Source organism: Delphinus delphis, chromosome 7, assembly GCF_949987515.2.
Source record: "Delphinus delphis chromosome 7, mDelDel1.2, whole genome shotgun sequence".
Classification (NCBI taxonomy): Eukaryota; Metazoa; Chordata; class Mammalia; order Artiodactyla; family Delphinidae; genus Delphinus; species Delphinus delphis.
In genome coordinates this window covers 18,984,713-18,990,712 of record NC_082689.1, presented here as the reverse complement: position 1 = coordinate 18,990,712, position 6,000 = coordinate 18,984,713, and positions in this window count along the sequence as shown.

Here is a 6,000-nt window from a genome sequence, read left to right as displayed (position 1 = left end):
CCTTCCCCCAGGGAATGACCCATAGATGCACCTGGTGCCCTAGGAATTGTCTTTTAGTCCTTGTTGTGTTCATTTAGGGCAGGAAGACTTGCTCCTCACCCTGAATTCTTCACTTAAAAAAACAACCATTCCTAGGGAATGAGAATCTGGTATCCGTCAGATACTGACCTTGCTCTGAATCTTCACTATGTTATTTAATCCTCATTACAGCTCTGTGGGAGTACCTGTTATCCTCATGAGAGATCAAGGCATAGACAGGCTAGTTATTTGCCCAGGGTCTCACAGCTGGGAAATAGTTGAGCTGAATTTGATTACACTCTACTTCCAAAACCAATTGATGTACACTTGCTTGTCTTTTGAAATTAAAAGTAAAATGATGCAAAGTTAAGAGCTAATGACCAGGGCAGCGTCTGTGCTATGGAGGGACTCACTGTGCAGGCGGAAGGCATATGACAGACAGCAGACATATGAGTACAGTAGGGTAGGCCATGTGTAATAGAGGCATGGGCAAAGTGCAACATCCCGGCATGTAGGAGGATAGGAAGATCAGACAAGGTGCGGGCTATAAGTCCCGGGGGTGGCGGCAGAGCGGGGAGATGGAACGGGTAAGAGAAGCATTCCAGGCCCTGCTTTTCTGATGCCATGGCGAATGTCATGGACACTACTGGGTACCCTGTGGCCCCTTCTGATCACTTACGGTTCGTCCAGTAACATTTATCCATGGGAGACCTTCTTGATGGGGCGGCTCTGCCTGGGGCCTTCTCCTGGTGTGGTGCTGGGTCACTATGTGATAGGCAATCAGGGTGGGAGTAAGGGTTCATTCAGAAGCACAAGCTGGACTCATAGTTCTGCCGCTTGGTGACTATGACCTTGGCCTCAGTTTCCTCATCTGCCAAATGTCCCACGGTTAACACAGAGAGGTACCGTGTTTCCTCTTCCTGGAACACTTGCTGCCCATCTATGGGGAATGGGCAGCCTCCCATCTATGGGCATCTATGGGCAGCCTCCAGCTGCCAGCTCCTCGAGGGTCAGCTGCAGAGAAACCAATTTCCCCTTCTAGGGGCTGCCCACCCGTCTGATGACTGAGTGAAGTAGGGGTGGAGTGGCCCAGCCATTTTAACCCAATGAGGGACGCTCTGGTGGGCAAAACTCCCTCCAGAGCCCAAGGCTCCAGTGTCGATCGAGGCTTTGTGGAGACGGCATCGCAGTTCCACTTCTGCCTTTGCCCAGTGCTGCCTGCATCCCCTCTCTTTCACAGGGGCTGATCCCAGATAAACCCTTTGCACCCCAGACTCCATCTCAGCATCTGTTTCTGGAGAATCCAATCTGTGCCATAACCATTTTACACACCCAGGACAGAGGAGGCATGCCGGCAGTTTTGATGAAACGAGGCTGGCTGTGAATCCAAATGTGAGACTTGTCCAGCTCATCAGGATCTACCTTCCGGCCAGTCCAAGAGTCATTTTTGGAGAAGACACTGAAGGCAGCAGGAAGGTCAGGCAGCAGGGTTCGGTTTTAGCCTCGCTGCGTGATCTGGCCCACATAGAACCAGGGCAAATCATCTGAAGACACAGGGCTGAGGGGCAATTGAAGGAGGCCTCTTTTTTTTTTTTTTTTTTTTTTTTTTTTTGCGATAGCGGGCCTCTCACTGTTGTGGCCTCTCCCGTTGCGGAGCACAGGCTCCGGACGCGCAGGCTCAGCGGCCATGGCTCACGGGCCCAGCCGCTCCGCGGCACGTGGGATCTTCCCGGACCGGGGCACGAACCCGCGTCCCCTGCATCGGCAGGCGGACTCTCAACCACTGCGCCACCAGGGAAGCCCCTGAAGGAGGCTTCTTGAGAGAGAATGGTGCTGAGGAAGATGGCCGGTGTTTCTGGCACTGCGTCGCCTTAGTTAGTAGCTCCACAGACATATATTGAACACATATCACATGTGAGAGCTTGTGCTAGGAAGTGAAAAGTTTTGGACAAAAGCCTTGGGGAATTTCTATGACTCTGACCGTCCCCAAGAGCTATTCCCCAGTCCCATGAGCTCTGGACATTTTCCTAATCAGTTCTCTCCGAGTAAATAACTAAGCAAAAAACTCAAAATGCTTCTTCACCATTGAATATCATCAACTACTTATAAGATTTAAAATCCTCTTCTGATCCTTTCTGCTGCACCCACTGTTTCTACTGCATAGTCTGTATTATGAAAATAACATTTGGGGTGCTCTTTTTGTCACCTGACATTATTTTATAGAGACTGTTCTTTGTTTCAATACAATGAACGTATCTGTCATTTTAACGTCTGCACAATATCTATTGTATGATCAGATCATACTTGGTTTAACTACACCCTATTGCTAGCTAAGTACTGCATAAGCTTCTAGATCTTCACTGACATAGAAAAATGTATAATTACATTTGCATGCATAGAGTATGTTCTTCTTTTCCTCTTAGGTAACTTACACTGGGTATCACCCCAGAGGTAAAATCATGCAAGGTATATGATCGTTTTGTCAGCGTGCCCTCTGGAAAGCATGGTCAAATTTATAGTGCCGCCGGCAATACACAAGGGTTTTCTCTACACCTCTGCCAGTTTTGAGTTTTACACCTTCTAAAATTTTGTTGTTAATTTAACAGGTTGATGTTCTTCTTGGTTCTAATTTTTATTTTTTTCATAATTCTTTTTTTTGTATTGGAGTATAATTGCTTTACAATGTTGTGTTAGTTTCTTCTGTACAACAAAGTGAATCAGCTGTATATATACATATGTCACCTCCCTCTTGGACCTCCCTTCCCCCGATCCCACCCATCTAGGTAATCACAGAGCACCGAGCTGAGCTCCCTGTGCTATACAGCAGGTTCCCACTAGCTATCTATTTTACACGTGGTAGTGTACGTATGTCAATCCTAATTTTTAATTTGCATCTCTGTTATGGAGACCTTTCAGAAAGTATTTTTTTCTTAAGGAACAGTGTCCCATCTTGCCAGGAGATGGCGCTGTGACTCTGTGCTTAGGCTTCTTGAGACAGCCCGTGCTGTTAGTGATGGGCTGTGTGGACGCACCAGGAGAGGGGACGTTAAGAAATCCTCTGGTCCCCCCTGGACCCCCAGTTTCCCACCTGAGTTCAGAAGACCTGGTTTTGTTGAGGAGATGACACCCCACCTGCTGAGTCTGCCTTGCCCCACCCCACAGAGTATCTATCACCCTCTTGAAGTTCAACAGAATCCAAGGTTATGAAGTGTCCACTGCAGGTCAGACATGGATCACACCCTCCCCCAAACTCACAAGCAAGTGGAGGACAAAATCAACTCTAAATGCTGTACTTCCTATAAAATAGCTGCAAAGTGCTCTGAGTGATTGGGAATTGGAAAGATTGCCTCCAGCTACAGGTATTTGGGGCCTTGGAGGACATGGGCACTGAGCTGGGCCAGCTGGGGCAGGAGGCAGCTGAGCAGAGTGTGGAGGGGTGGGAGTGGGGGCCGGGGATTGGGGGTCTGATCAAGAGCCACTGTGAGCCTGGAGCTCTGGTGGAGACCACCAGGAAGATGAGGCTGCGGAGACCCCCAAAGAGCCGGACTGTGGCGGGGCCTGAATGCCACGTCAAGAAGCATGGACTTGGTTTTGTAAGAGGCGTGCTCGTGGAAGTGTCACAGCAAGGAAAAGGCGGGGTCGTCCTCGCGCTTTGGCAAAAGTAGCCTGAGGTCTAGACGATTCGGTGGTTTTCCTCATGTGTTCTGCGGACACATCCTCCTCTCATCTGACTGATTCTCAGAAGTGGTTGATATGATCGCCCACTGCCCATGCTCTCTTTCCTTGGCTTCTGTGAAAGCACAGCGCTCCTTTCCCCCTCCTGCCTCTGTGGCTCCTCCTCAGTCTCCTTTGCAGCTTCTTCCCCTTCATCCAGCCATGAAACATGACTTCACGAAGGCTGCTCTCACTCTGCACTCTCCCCTGGGCGATCTCGGCCTGCTCTCGGCTTAATTACACCCTATCCCAGAATGACTCAGCCCCGGCCTCCCCTCTGAGCTCCAGACCCATACATCCAACTGCATCCTCGACAGTTCCTTATGTTTCGAAAGCATCTTTAATTCACGTCCCAAATTTCCCCACTGAACCTTGCCTAATGCTGGTCCTCTCCCGGCATTCCTTGAGTGGACGCACCACCATTCATCCTGTTGGGCCAGTTAAAATCCCAGAGGCTTCTTTGCCACCTCCCTCTTCCTCACCCCATTTCCAACCTCTCCACAAGTCCATTGACCCTACTTCCTCCACAGTGGTCAGTGCTGTCTGCTTCTTTCCTCGCCTCTGCCATTGACGCAGGTGGAAGCTACAGAGGCTTTTCCGGGCCACTTAGAGCCACTGCAGAGTCTCCTAACTGATCTTCCTCCTTCCACTCTGGCCCCTCTCCTACCTCCTCTTCACACTGTGGCCAGAGTCACCTTTGCGAAATGTAGAAGCGACCATGTCACTCACTGTCCCAGTGAAATCTCCACTGCTTCCTATTGCTTTTTTAAAAAACATTTTATTAAGACAACACAGAAAAGAACATAGAACAAATGTACAATTGAACACCCTTGAAAGCAACTGCCGTGAAAGGAGGCAGCACCTTGCCAGCCATCCCACTCCATGTGCCCTCACAAGAGAACAGCCCCCTTCCCCCACCCTCCTGCCTTCTCCAGATCCCTGCAGGGCTTTCACAAGGCTGTTCCCTCTGCTAGAAATGCTCTTCCTTCCCTGTATCTCCCAGTTAACCCCAACTTATTTTTGTATCTCACTTGGAGGGTTCCCTCCTCAGAGGGGCCTTCTCCACCTTCCCGGATTTGATCGACCCTCCTCCTTGAGCCTCTCACTGTGCGCTCCCTTCTCCTCTGCAGCACAGGTCAAGGTTGTGATTTTTCCACTTGTCTGTGACGTGATGTGATTAACGACCATCAGCCCGAGGAGGGTGAGGGTTGTGTTTGCTTTCGCTCACCGTTGTCTCTCCGCTGTCTAGCCGGGTGCCTGGTACATAGTATGTGTTTGATTAAAAACTTGCTGACTGCTGTCCGGGGAGAGATAGGCAGCAGACACCACAACTAGGAAAGGGTCTGGGTCTGGAGACCTGGATGGAGGAGGTCTGATTCCCTGAGAGGTGAGGGCTGAAACAGTGGGGATAGGTGGTGTGATCTGGAGAAGAATGACGCAGTGAGAAGAGGACGGGAACTTGTCTCCAGAACCCCCGAGGCCATGCCAGGGTTCTTCCAAGGCAGGAGCCAGGCCTGGATGGGGATGGTTGGAGAGGCTCCTGGGCCCAAGCACTCCCGCTCGGGGCCACTGGGGCTGAGCTAAGTGGAAACAAATGTTCCCTGGCTTCCCCCCAGCCCAGTTCTGGTGGGCGAGCAGCAGCCCCTCCTTCTCAGCCCCTGCTCCCCCCTCCCCCTCTTTCCAGCTCCCCTGGGTTCTTTTTCCCTTTGACTGATGGGGTGATGGGAAGGCTGGGTGCGTGGATAGGGTTGAGAGATGTGGAAGATGTGAGGCCGGTGGGCTCTGTGCGGAACCAGGTCCTGGGGTGGGGGGTTCCCTTGGATAAAGACCCAGAGGGAGTCTCAGGGAAACCTGACCTGCAAGACAGGGAAAGACTGGTTAGAGCTGGGAACCAGGCATTTGAGTTCCCACTCTGGGCTGGAAAGGCACATTCTCATGATTTCAGGTGGGCTGCGAAAGCTGGAGTAGAGCATCTGGGATTCAGAAGGGTGAGGAAAGTGATTCTCTCTTTTTTCTATCTTTTTTCTTCCCTCTGTCTCTCTAGAGGGCTGGCCTTTCCTCTCTCTGTTCTCCTGGGACCCAGAGACCTAGTGCCCTGAGGAATTCTCTAGTCCAGTCACCACCCTGAAGGAATGAGAGCTAGGTCCCATTGCTGGGGAAGGAGGGAGGGAGGGATGATGGTAGGGAGGAACAGAGAGAGGGAGGTGATTGGGAGGGGAAGGGTCACAGGCCCAAATTCCTGGGCTCCTGCAGCTTCAGTCATTCTGA